This window comes from Vidua macroura, chromosome 6, assembly GCF_024509145.1.
Source record: "Vidua macroura isolate BioBank_ID:100142 chromosome 6, ASM2450914v1, whole genome shotgun sequence".
Taxonomy (NCBI): domain Eukaryota; kingdom Metazoa; phylum Chordata; class Aves; order Passeriformes; family Viduidae; genus Vidua; species Vidua macroura.
The window spans coordinates 1,294,486-1,307,368 of NC_071576.1; the positions used below are offsets into that span (position 1 = coordinate 1,294,486).

At 49.9% G+C, this 12,883-nt stretch overlaps 1 protein-coding gene across 1 annotated transcript in view; it reads right to left on the reverse strand.

Moving 5' to 3' along the window:
* Nucleotides 1–7,453: 7,453 nt before the first annotated feature.
* Nucleotides 7,454–12,883, reverse strand: part of MDGA2 (MAM domain containing glycosylphosphatidylinositol anchor 2) — a 207,523-nt gene continuing 202,093 nt past the window's right edge. Inside the window, exon 18 of the mRNA XM_053980828.1 lies at nt 7,454–8,059. The gene's annotated coding sequence lies outside the window, so the exon portion shown is untranslated. The remainder of the gene's footprint in view (nt 8,060–12,883) is intronic.

The window sequence follows — 12,883 nt, forward strand, 5'->3', positions numbered from 1 at the left end:
TCCCTCACTTCACCTCTTCTCCCAAGAAGATCCATCTCACCCACAGCAGCAGGTTGGACACGAGGTTTTCCACCTTATCCTTCTCAATCGGACCAGAAGTGGTGAGGAAAACCTGGATGAAGCTCCCAACAGACAGATTTCCCAGGAAATTATTCCCATGGAATGATGGAGACAGAGCTACACGCACAGACTGAGCTGGAGAGTTCCTTCATGGGGGATTTGGGTCTCTCTGGGCAGAGGATGACCTCGTTGGGTCCCCAAGTCTGGGGCATCCATGGGGAAAAATCCCATCCATGGGGAAAAAATCAGGTCAGGAACAAAGCCTGTTCCAATGTTTAATGACCTTTCCACGAAGAAATTCCTCCTGGTGTCCAACCTGGACCTCCCCTGGCACAGATTGAGGCCATTCCCTCTTTTCCTGTTTAAAAAAATCCACCCAGAAAAGTCCTCCCTAGGCAGGGCCTCATGTCAGAGGTTTACAAAAGCCTGATTCCCAATGGGAATGCATCACACATTCCCTGACAACATCCCTGCCTTTATCCACCACAAATAAAAATTCCTGCCTGGTCACTCACGTGAAAAATAAACTTCTGCTGGGAGGTGCCTGCTCCGAGGAGAAATTCCCACGCTGAAGCGCGGATTAAACTCTCCGATCACCCGGATCAGAACGGGGACGTCACAGCCCATTAAACCCCGCTGGAAATCCCGATATCCTGGCAGGAAGGACGCGGAAATCTTTCATTCTTCGCCGAAGGAGAAGCTGTTCCGTGCCACGGGAGACCAAGAGGCCGTGGCTGCCTGGGCGGGAATTGAGGAGCTGCCCCGTGCCGGGCTGGCCCAGACAATCCCGATTAGTTCCACCTGGCCAGAAACTCCTGCCTGACCTGCAAATCTGCCAAAGCACCCGGAAAATGGGAACAAGAGCGCCTGGCAGGGATCCCAGAGGAGCAGCAGCAAGGACAGCCCGCACAGCCACCCCATCCGCAGGGAAATTCCCGCTGCTTCAGCTTTTCCCTGGCAAATACAGGCAGGAGGAGTTGAGGCAGCTGTGTCTGGAGGGGAATTCCTTCCTGGCACCTGCAAGCAATTCCCTGGAGCCAGGAGATTGGATCCTATTCACAGATTCCACATGTTCAGAGACGCTGAGGGCAAGGAAGGCTGTGATCTCCTGTCCTGTCCATGAAGGGTGGGTGGGAGGTCATGGAGAGGACAAATCCCAAGTCAAGGAGGATCATGGAATGGGATGGATTTCGACAGAATCACAGCGGGATTTGGGTTGGATTTGGGATGTGACAGCTACACCATGCACTTTAAACATCATAGGATCATGGAATGGCCATGGCAGGGACACCTCCCACTGTCCCAGGCTGCTCCAACCCCATCCAGCCTGGCCTTGGGCACTGCCAGGGATCCAGGGGCAGCCACAGCTGCTTTGGGCACCTGTGCCAGGGCCTCACCTTCCTCCCAGCCAGGAATTCCTTCCCAATGTCCCATCCATCCCTGCTCCCACACATTCCCTGTGTTCTGTGCCTCCATCCCTTGGAAATCCTCTCTCCATCTTTCCTGAACCTCCTTCAGGCACTGGAAGGCCACACCTGGGTGACCCCAAAGCTTCTCCTCTCCAGGTGAACATTCCCAGCTCTCCCAGCAGAGCTGCTCCATCCCATGGATCATCCTGGTGCCTCCTCTGGGCTCTCCCCAGCAGCTCCAGCTCCTCCCTGTGCTGGGCCCCGGGCTGGAGCCAGGATTCCAGGTGGGATCTCACCTGAGAGGGGCAGAGGAGCAGAATTCCCAATCCCTTTCCTGCTGCCCACGCTGGGCTCAGCCCAGCCCGGGGGGCTCTGGGCTGGGGCAGGTCCAGCTCTCACCCACAGCACCCCCAAATCCTTCCCCAGCTGCTCTTCCCAGCCCGGGTGGATGCCAGGAGTTGTCCCAGCCCAGGTTCAGGACATGGATTGGGACATTCACTCTTAGGAAGTCCCTCAGGAGATCCCCTCAGGCTGAGGAACTTCTGGTGACACGGGGGGGTTGTACCCTGCATGTCCTTGTTCCTCTGGATATTGTCCACGTCCCTTCCAGGCTGGTCTTCCCATTCCCTTGGGGATTGTCACTGATGTTCTTTTGCACCTTCCCCTCATTTTGTCAGCCTTGGGAGAGACCCTTCCAAGGGGCTGATAATGTCCCTTCCAAGGATTAATAATGTCCCTTTCCAGGTTTGAAAAGGCCCCTTCCAAGGGGTCAACGATGTCGCCTCCAAGGCTTAAAAATGTCCCTTCCAGGGATTAAAATGTCCCTTCCAAGGGTCAGTAGTGTCCCTTCCCAGGGGTTAAAAGTGTCCCTTCCAAGGGGTTGATAACATCCCTTCCAGGGGTCAATAACGTCCCCTCCAAGAGGGTAAAAATGTCCCTTCCAGGCGTCAATAACGTCCCCTCCAAGAGGGTAAAAATGTCCCTTCCAGGGGTCAGTAATGTCCTCATATTTTCTCCTCACAGAAAATGGGGAATGAGACAAACCCAAATGCTTTTTTTAAATTTTTTTTTTTTTGCTACAATGGAGAAAATAATCCAAAACTTGCTCCTAAATCGTCTTCCTTGCTAATGGGTGATGATTGCAGGCACAGAGAGAGCCCAAGTGGGGCTTAAATGGCCTCTAAAGCTCTTCCTAATTGGAATTATGGGTCCTGCTGCTCACCCAGCAAGAGTTTTCTCCCTGCTGATCCCGTTCCCTGCTGGCGCGGAACACACAGGAATACTGATATGGAGCTAAAGCCTGAGAGATAAGAAAGTCTCTGATTTGATTGAAAAAGAAATCAAGAGCCAGCTTTAATTAAAAAGATTTATTTATCAGGACACCTGATGGGAAGAGCAGCCTGGCGTTTCCCATTGGATTCAGTCTGGGGAACATCTGGGACAGCATCATGTGGGAAACATGGATCCCGGGGAGTTTGCCCAATATTGGGAATAACGAGGCTGCCTGAGAGGAGCTTGGGATGCAAATTTGGGAACAACAGCGCTGTGAAAACGATGGCAGAGCTCGGTGGGACATGGGGCTGCCAGCAGGGAGGCCACAGATCCCGGCAGGATCTTCCACTCTGGATGATAAAATCTTCCAGAAAATACAGGGAAATAGGAGGATTCTGGGATTTTTACCTTTCTTCTCCAAGGTGGGGTTGTCTCTGTGGGCTGGGAGGTGGCTGCAGGACTCCAGGTGTCCCAAAGCCACGTGGGAAAGCTGCCAGGGACTGCTTGAGGAAGCAGCATTCCCAGCAAAAAGGGCTTTGGATGCTCAAGGAGCTCTTGTTCCTGCAGGTGTTCACCTTGAAAGGGTTTGAGTGATGCCATGGCTGCATGCCAGAGCTTAAAATTCCTATTTGGAACAAATGCAGAGGCACCAGGATGATCCCAGGGATGGAGCAACTCTGCTGGGAGAAAAGGCTGGAAGAGTTGGGAATGTTCAGCCTGGAGAGGAGAAACTTTGGGGTGAGCTCAGTGTGGCCTGAAGGGGCTCCAGGAGAGCTGGAGAGGGACTGGGGACAAGGGATGGAGGGACAGGAGCCAGGGAATGGCTCCCAGTGCCAGAGGGCAGGGATGGGTGGGAGATTGGGAATTGGGAATTCCTGGCTGGGCTGGAATTGCCAGAGCAGCTGTGGCTGCCCCTGGATCCCTGGCAGTGCCCAAGGCCAGGTTGGACACTGGGGCTGGAGCAGCCTGGGACAGTGGGAGCTGTCCCTACCCATGGAACTGGATGGGATTTAAGGTCCTTCCAACCCAAACCATTCCATGATTCTATTCTATTCCACTCCATTCCATATTTTATACAAGGAGGTGTCTGCCTGTGGGATTTTCTAGGAAATAAGTCAGGAAAAGCAGCCAGGCAGCGCAGAGGGTCGTGGTTTGTGCTGTCCATTGAGGCAAACTTGGGAACAAAAGTTATTCCACAGCTGGGGGATTCCTTCTGGATTGTGGGAAACATGGACAGACATTCCCACACCTTCTCCAGACCCTCCTGGATTTCCCAGACCCCTCTCAGTTCCTCTTCTGCAGCCCTGACTTTGTCCCTGCCCGTGCAAAATCTCCTTGAACCCTTCCCACGTCCCTTCCTCCCTCTCTGTGCAGATGCCGAAGGCCGAAAATCTCTGGAGCAGGAGCCCTACCAGGACTCTGGAGCATGGGGTGCTGCTGGTCATTAGGGTGCCTGATTAGCACCTCATTAGCAGTGTAATTAGCGGTGCCTGATCATCAGCTCCCGATGAAATGCTGGATTCCAGGAGGCTGGTGGCAAAAAAAAAGGGGGAAAAATGATAATAAAACTCCAAGGGATTCTCACCTTTCCATGGCCACCATTCCTTAATATCCCTTAATTCAGGATTGGAGCTTTTGGCAGTTTCAGGGCATTCCATGGAATTCCAGACTAGTTTGGGCACAAAGAGACCTTAAATCCCATCCCATCCCATCCCATCCCATCCCATCCCATCCCATCCCATCCCATCCCATCCCACCTTTCACTGTCTCAAGCTCTGTCCAGCTTGGCCTTGGACACTTCCAGAGATCCAGAGGCAAATCCTGAGCCATGAACTCCCTCTCCAAGCATTTTTCCTGGCTGGATTTTTGGTGGCCACTAAAAATCCTCCCCTCTCAGGAAATATTCCCTACAAACTCACATTCCCTAGGAAGCCTCATTCCCCAAAAAAACCAGCCCACCTCCAAATTGTTCTTGTGATCCCAGCTGCCCTTCAAGCCCCTTGGAAATGGGACACACATCCCAAGATTTCTTAAAATGAAAGGCCTGAGATCCTGCAAAAATCAATTCCTGGGAGGTTTTGTAATCCTTGTTCCCTGAGGAATTAGGCTGGAAATGTCAAGGATTACTGAGCACAGCAAAACTACAAATTTTTGCTGCATGCCAAAGAAACTGGGATTTAGATCCCTCCTCAAAATGTCATCTCACAGCTATTTTTTATTAATTTTCACCGCATAATTAAGCAATGTGAGAGAAGCATTGTGTTGTGGTGGGATTAGAGGGAATAATGGGGATTAGGAAAGGCCTGGAGCCACTCCAGTAATACTTTAATCCTTGCAAATACACCCCTGGCCTCCTGGCAGGAAAAAAAAAAAATAAAAAAGCAATGTGCCAAAAAAACCTCCAACAGGAATAAAAAATATTCCCTAGGGAGACAAATCTGACAGTCCTGGCAGTGCTACATCCAGAGCAGGAGTATTTTAACTCCACAAAAATAAGCAATGGATTAGGAGCAGGAATTGATTTATCCATGCATTTTTCAGGCCAGACTCAATCCCAGCTCATTTTATCACAAATTGGTCCTGGTTCTGCAGATAAAGTCTCCAAAAATCTGTTAAAATCCATCCCAAAGACAGATTGGATAATTCTGGTTTGGCTCGGAAATTTTTAAGAAAGCAAGGCCAAAATCAAATTTTTTTTTCTGAGATGTTTGTGTGACCCAACTTCCACAAATCTTTATGGAACTGTGTGGGGTGGGAACAGAGAGGTTCAAGTCTTGGGGTGTAAATCCAATTTATTTCTTATAATTCCGAGGGATAGAAAAAAATTTGTTATAGTTGGATGGGGCTTGGAGCAAACTGGGATCCCCTTTCCCAGGGGTGAATAGGATGAAGAAAGTTTTCCACCCCTCAGTATCCCAGGGATAATGGGGTAATGGCCTGTGGAATGACTTCGGGTTGTGAGATCCAATGGGATAATGGGATATTTTAGGCTGAAAAACAGGAGATGGGAAAGTTCCTCTTTTTTAAGGTGTAAATTCCAGTGTGTTGCTGTTTGTCACCACCTGTGGAGAGCAAGACTCATCTGGGAACTCTGAGTTTTCCCTCAGGAATTCGCTTGGGTATGTGGTCACACCGACAGGTGCTTTCCTGTGTTTCCTTGTTTCCTGTTTTCCCTGCCTTTTCCCATCACGGAAACGGCCTCCATGATTTTCCACAGGATGTCACCGATCCAATCAGCAAAATGATGGAGGCATTTTCCATGGTGGGAAATCATGGAGGCCGTTTCCGTGATGGAACAGAGCAAGGAAAACAAGAAGCAAGGAAACAGGAAAACAGCACAAGGAGCACAGTGTGTTTCCATTTCCATGGCCTCGTTTCACCCACAGGAAAAGTCCTGAAGGGTTCTGGGAGGGTTTGTCCCCCCACACAGACCAACAGGGACAGTGGCACCTGGGCTGTGCCAGCGCTGGGGTGGCAGCAGGACTGGTGATTGTCCCCTGGGCTGGCACTGCTGGGGCACCTCCAGTGCTGGGGGCAGATTTGGGATCCCCAGGTACAGGGCATGGAGGAGCTGGAGCGTGTCCAGGGAAGGGAACGGAGCTGGGAAGGGGCTGGAGAATTCCTGAGGGAGCTGGGAAGGGGCTGGAGAGTTCCTGAGGGAGCTGGGAAGGGGCTGGAGAATTCCTGAGGGAGCTGGGAAGGGGCTGAGCCTGGAGCAAAGGAGGCTCAGGGGGGACCTTGTGGCTCTGCACAGCTCCTGCCAGGAGGGGACAGCCGGGGGGGTCGGGCTCTGCTCCAGGGAACAGGGACAGGAGGAGAGGGAACGGCCTCAGGCTGGGCCAGGGCAGGTTTAATTTGGCTGTTACTGGAAATTTCTTCATGGAAAAGGCGGACAGGCAGTGGAACCCCAGGGCAGGGGTGGAGTCTCCGTCCTTGAGGGGATTTAAATCCCTGTGGATGTGGCACTTGGGGACACAGGGCAGGGGTGGCCTTGGCAGTGCTGGGGAACGGTTGGACTCCATGATCCAGAGGGCTTTTCCAACATAAACAATTCCATGATTCTAAGGTTTAGTCCCAGCAGAAGAGCTGGACAAGACCAGGAAAACCCAGGCCATGCCTGCAGCAGAGAATGGTTGTCAACCCCAAAAGTCCTGATGGGCACCCTCCACCCTGGGCCACGTATCCAACAAGCAGGAGAAATTTGGGATTGCCATGCAGCGATCCAGGTTGGATCTGGGGGTGCTGTGAGAGCTCCGTGTGCCCATCCCTCTATTCCCACATGGCACAGGAGGAGTTCTGGGGAACATCCTGCTCTGGCAGGGCACACACATCTCCATTTTTGGTCGCTTCCCAGGGATTACATGGGAATTATGGAAAGCCAAAGAAAAGGATTCTGACCCTCAACTGTCCATGAAGCTGGAAAAATTCTGCTGGAGCCAGTCAAGGGAAGGACTGTCCCCCATATGGAAGAGGGTGGCCCAGACTCTTCCTGCTCTAATTAAGACCTTTCCATACTTAACAAGAAGTGGAGGGATAGGGAAACACATTCCCACATTTTTACACCTCCCAGGAAGGCAGGGACATATGGAACGAGGAATATCCCCATCCCCCACCAAATCCCATCCCTCCCCTTCATCCCGGTGGACCCGGGAGCAGAAAACACTGGAAAAGACAGAAAATACTGCTGGCAATGGAAAAGGTACCCCAAAATCCGGAGTGGCTTCTTTTTTCTTTATAAAATGTACATAAAGAACATGAAACCCTTGAGGTAAAAGTGAGAGCAGTTTGGAACTCAACCAGATACAGACCCAACAATGACCCGAAATCAATCTACAGTGGGGGTGTAGGAAAATAAGAGAGCAAGTTTGGGTTCTGTACAACAGTGGGGATCGTTAAAATGTCCTCGTTATCCTATTTACATTAAATACATCCAATTACAGGTATTTATAGGGTATTTACAGACACAAATACCACGTTTGTCCCCTTTGCAGTTGGAGCGTGCAGCAGGTCTGAGCGTTCCTGAGAAGGTGCTGAGGCTCTTCATTCTTGATCTCAAGAACTTGTGTTCCTCCAATCCCTTTCGTGGCCGTATCCATCCAAAAATTCCGCAGGTGTGGCTGTTGCAGTGATCCCGTTCCTCCCTCCCATCTGTGGAAGGTGAAAGTTGCCTGCACAAATCCTGGATCCCGAGGGATCGGCAGGAATGTTTCCCCACTTGTAGCCATGACCTTGGCGGTGAGCAGAACTCAAGATTCACTCGTCCAAGCACCCAACATTCCAGTCTGTTTCTCAATGGGAAACAAAAAATCTTACGGAGGCTGGAAAAGGAAGGAAATCGGTTGTAAATCACCTGTCATAGGTCCTGTAAGGTGACATCCAACCTGAATGTGTCGCAGAGGAACCAGGCAGGAGAGGCACAGATCCATCCATCCCATCCATCCAGGCCCATCCAGAGGGAACTCAAATGGTTCTATTTAGGTTTCAGTTTCTTATCAGGAATCTGAGGTGGATTTTCTCACTGTCAGGTGTTGGAACAACTGCCCAGGGCAGTGGGGAATTCCCATTCCTGCGGGGATTTCAGAGCCCTGTGGATGTGGCGCTTGGGGACATCGATCAGTGGTGGCCTTGGCTGTGCTGGGGCATGGTGGGACTCGATGTTCCTGGAGTTAATTCCCAACCTAAATGATTCCATGATTGTGGTGCTCCCAGTGGGAAATGACTGGTGGATGAGGGCTGAACTGGGATGTTTTAGGGAATTTGAGGAGAGGCGCTCAGGGAAGAGGGAATTTCTCCTCACACCTACGGAGTCCATCGAGTGACTCCCTCAGTCTGTTCTCACGTGAGTTTTAATGTCACACAAAATATCCAAGGCCAGGCTGCATGGGCCTGGAGAAACTGGAATAATGGAAAGCTCTCTGCCCATGGAAGGGTGGGACTGGATGGGATTTAAGGTCCTTTCCAACCCAAACCATTCTGGGATTCTGGGATGTGTTGAATACAACCCCCCCAGTCTGACAGATCCAAAGGAAAACAAAATAATATTTTAACAGGGAACAGCAGGATGTACGATCCCAATTTCCCTGTGTTTGGGTTAATGATCACTCCCATCTTTTATCATGCCGAGCACAATTCCCTGCCTACACCAACATTCCCGTGGGATCTGGGGGTGACACAGTCAGGGTTTAGGGACAGATGACAGCAAACTTCTGCACACTGTAAATCCCAAGAATGTGGGATTGCAGGAGCTGCAGGTCCCTAAATTCCTTTGCACAAGGGATAATCCAATGGTTTCATTCCTTCTGTGCTGACTGACACCGGAATCGTGGCGGAGCACGTAAAAAGGGGAGAACATTCCTGCAGTGCTGCTTATTTTCCATAAAACGTAAAAAAAATAATTTGAAATGTAAAAATAACCTTTTTTGTAGCTTTTGATAGTTTTATGGGAAAATCCAAGAATTGTTCCAGATGGCTCCCAATTTCTTTATTAGCATGGGAGAGGCAGGGACTGCCTGTAACTCCAAACTGGAGCCTTTTTTTTTTTTTTTTAAATGGAAATGCTCCAAAAAGCCATTTTCCTGATGGATCACACATTTCTGGGGGAGGAAGAGAGTTTCAATTATCCTTCAATATATTCAAAAAATATTCAAAAAAGCATTCCCAGCAGGTAAACTCTCCCAAAATAAAATCAGGAATGCCTCTTCCACTCAGCATGGAAAAAAACCCAGATCCTTCTGCCTGAGCTGCTCCCTACAAAGGGAATTCACTGCCCTGACTAGGCAGGCAAAGAGAAAATGAACAAGAAGCCGAAGATTGATTTTGTTTTAAAGTTTGGGGATCCCAATTGCCCCAAAACTGATTATTCCATCTCCATGGTGGATGCAGCAGGAATTCCAGTGCTGGATGTCAAGGAAAGCTCTGGGGTCAGTGGAGGTTAGGGCTTGCAGAGGCTGGAAGATGCAGCTCCATCACTTTAGGAGGAACCAGCAGCTCCTGTCCCAAATTAAAAGGAGATTTCACATTCCCAGGCATTTCTGGCCTTCAAATCCTAATTGTGCATCCATGGTGCCACTGGAATGGGTTTACCCCCTTCTAATCCATGTTTTTATCCCTCCTTGTGTCCCATCCAGGATCCAGGCCAGGCTGGAGAAGAGGTGGGTCGGTAGCACGGTGAGATCCGAGTGTTTCGTGATTTTATGTGGGATTCAGGTTGTCCAGAGAAGCTGCCCTGGATCCCTGGCAGTGCCCAAGGCCAGGTTGGACACTGGGGCTGGAGCAGCCTGGGGCAGTGGGAGGTGTCCCTGCCATGGCAGGGCTGGCACTGGGTGGGATTTAAGGTCCCTTCCAACCCAAACCATTCCATGATTCCATGATTATCCCTGGTGAGGCGTCTCCTGCCTTTTCCATGCTCCGCTTTGAGCTTCTCCCAAACCCTTCCCTTCTTCCTATTCTCTTTCCAAACACACATTGGGATCTAAGATGAGGTTTTTTTATGGGAAATCCGTGGCTCAGACAACATTTAACCCTCCTGCTCCGTGGGTGACGGTACAGCCAAGACTTTTTTCCACCAAACCAGGTTTTTGAGGCAGTCTCCTTCCACACCCGGAATAATTGAGATATTTTCATTCTTAAGCAGCTCAGCAAAGCATTGACAGGAGAATTTATCCAAAGGATGCCTGGCTATCCAACTTGATTGTTCTTCCAATAGATGGCAGGGGTGGCACTGGATGGGATTTAAGGTCCCTTTAACACAAACTACTCCATAATTCTACGATTCCATGATTTCACATTCAATGTGCTTTGTGAAAGAAAAAGGAAAGTTCTCCAGGGCCATCCTTATGCTCCCAGATCAGCCTGGGAAAGAACTGAAAAAACCTGGAAAACTTATCCTGTGCTCCACCCTCCTCTGCTTTGGGAACACCCAGATAATTCCTGCAGCCATCCCATCAAACCCAGCCACTTTTCCCAACATCCCAGGACTTCAGCTGCACAATTCAGTATTTGATGTCCAGTTTAAAAATCCATCAAGGGCATTTCAAGGTTGGATACCCCAGAACTGAATCAGAGGGGTTTCAAATTCCAGGGAACTGCCAGTTCTGACTGCCTTTGATTGCTGATCCAACATTTTCACATCCACTTTCAGTCCAAAATGTAACATAAAATAAAAACCAAGAGTAGGAAATTCATATCTCAATTTGTTCTTCTTATTCATGGCCTGGAGTAAAATCCCATTTCTTTTTCAGTGCTTTATTTTGGGAATGTAGAAGAAGATAAAACTACTCCTACAGTCAACATTTGGAAGAGAAATCCTGCTTTTCTTAGCACCTCCTGCACCCCATAGTAAAACAGGAACGGGCATGGGAATACATTTCCTTTCCCACAAAAACCTGGCATCTTCAGGACACACAGATTATTCTGCCCTGAAAAAAGACATCTGTGGTCTTTGTCAATCGAAATTCTTTATCAAATATTCCATGGGAGCGAGGGAAAGGAGAACTCAAATGGAAAGAAGAAACAGGATTTCAGCCTGCAGTTTTTGCTTGGGATTTAAACAATGGAGCAGGATCTCCTGTTCCTTATCATCCAGCTCCTTTATCACAGGGGGAATCCCAGGGCACTTCCCAAATCCTAACTTCCCACAGAGTTCCCATCACTCCACCACCACCAGCCCTGCGGCCAGAGCTCTGCCCAGAAAGTTCATCTCCAATGGGCATGTAAGGTTCAGTTGGGATTTTTGAGGGAAATTCAAAGGAAAAGCAGGGAAGTATTTTAAAGGCAATGGAATGCTTCCCGTTTTCCTTCAGCCTGGTCTGTGGAAGGTGTCCCTGCCTGTGGGGCTGGAATGGGATGAGGTTTAAGGTCCCTTCCAACCAAAACCTTCTGGGATTCTGTGGAAATGACTGACAGACGGTCACTCTGGCTCCCAGCAGATCCAGCCCTTCCAAAGAGAGTCCTGCCAAAATCGCCCATGGAGAAGCCTCCTGGATCACCCCTCAGTTCCGTGGCTCTCAGGAGACATCCATGGGAAGATGCACGGCAAGGTTTGGATCCTGAGTTCCAAGACACACCAACCTCCAAAAAAAATCTGCCTCGGGGTCTCACCATGCCTGACCTGCTCCTCCATCCATCCATCCACAGTTAAAATCCAGAGCTTCCAATGGGAAATTTGGTGATTTCTCTTAAGGGGGTCAAACACCTTGATCCATCCAGACTAAAGAGTTCCAAATCCCCCAGGCCACCAGACTCAGAATTCCCACCATCTTCCAAACTCCACAGTCCATCCAGACTCAGAGCTCTCACTTTCTTCCAAATCCCATGGTCCATCCAGATTTGGAGCTTCCACTTTCTTCCAAACCCCATGGTCCATCCAGACTCAGAATTCCCACCACTTTCCAGACCCCGCAGTTCATCCGACTCTGAATTCCCATTGTCATCTAAACCCCACACACCATCCAGACCTGGAGTTCCCACTTTCTTCCAAATCCCCCAGTCCATCAGACTCAGAATTCCCACTGACTTCCAAGCCACAGAGTCCATTCAAATTTGGAGCTTCCACCATCTTCCAAACCCAACGGGCCACCAGACTCAGAGGTCCTACCATCTTCCAAACCCCATGGTCCATCAGACTCAGAGTTTTCCAAACCCCATGGTCCATCCTACCATCTTCCAAACCCCATGGTCCATCCAGATTTGGAGCTTCCCACTTTCTTTCAAACCCCATGGTCCATCCACGCTCCGAACTCAAATTTTTCTCCAAACCTCAGAGTCCATCCAGATTTGGAGCTCCCAGCATCTTCCAAACCCCGCAGTCCATCCAGACTTGGAGTTCCCACTTTCTTCCGAACACACCAAGGTGCTGATAACCCCAAGGTTGTGGGTTCGATCCCCACAGGGGTCATTCAGTTCAGATTTGGGCTCGACGATCCTTGCAGGTCCCTTCCAGCCCAGAATATTCCGTGATTCCAGGGATGAGCTTTAAGGTCCCTTCCAACCTAAACCATCCTGGGATATTCACTGAAAATGTCCTGACTTGGAGCTCCCACAGTTTTCCAAGCACAGGAACTTAAAGACACCAAAAATGCCTAAAAACCAGGGAGCCAAGAGCATCCTGGGAACGCTCCAGCTCCTGAGTGCCACCAGTATGG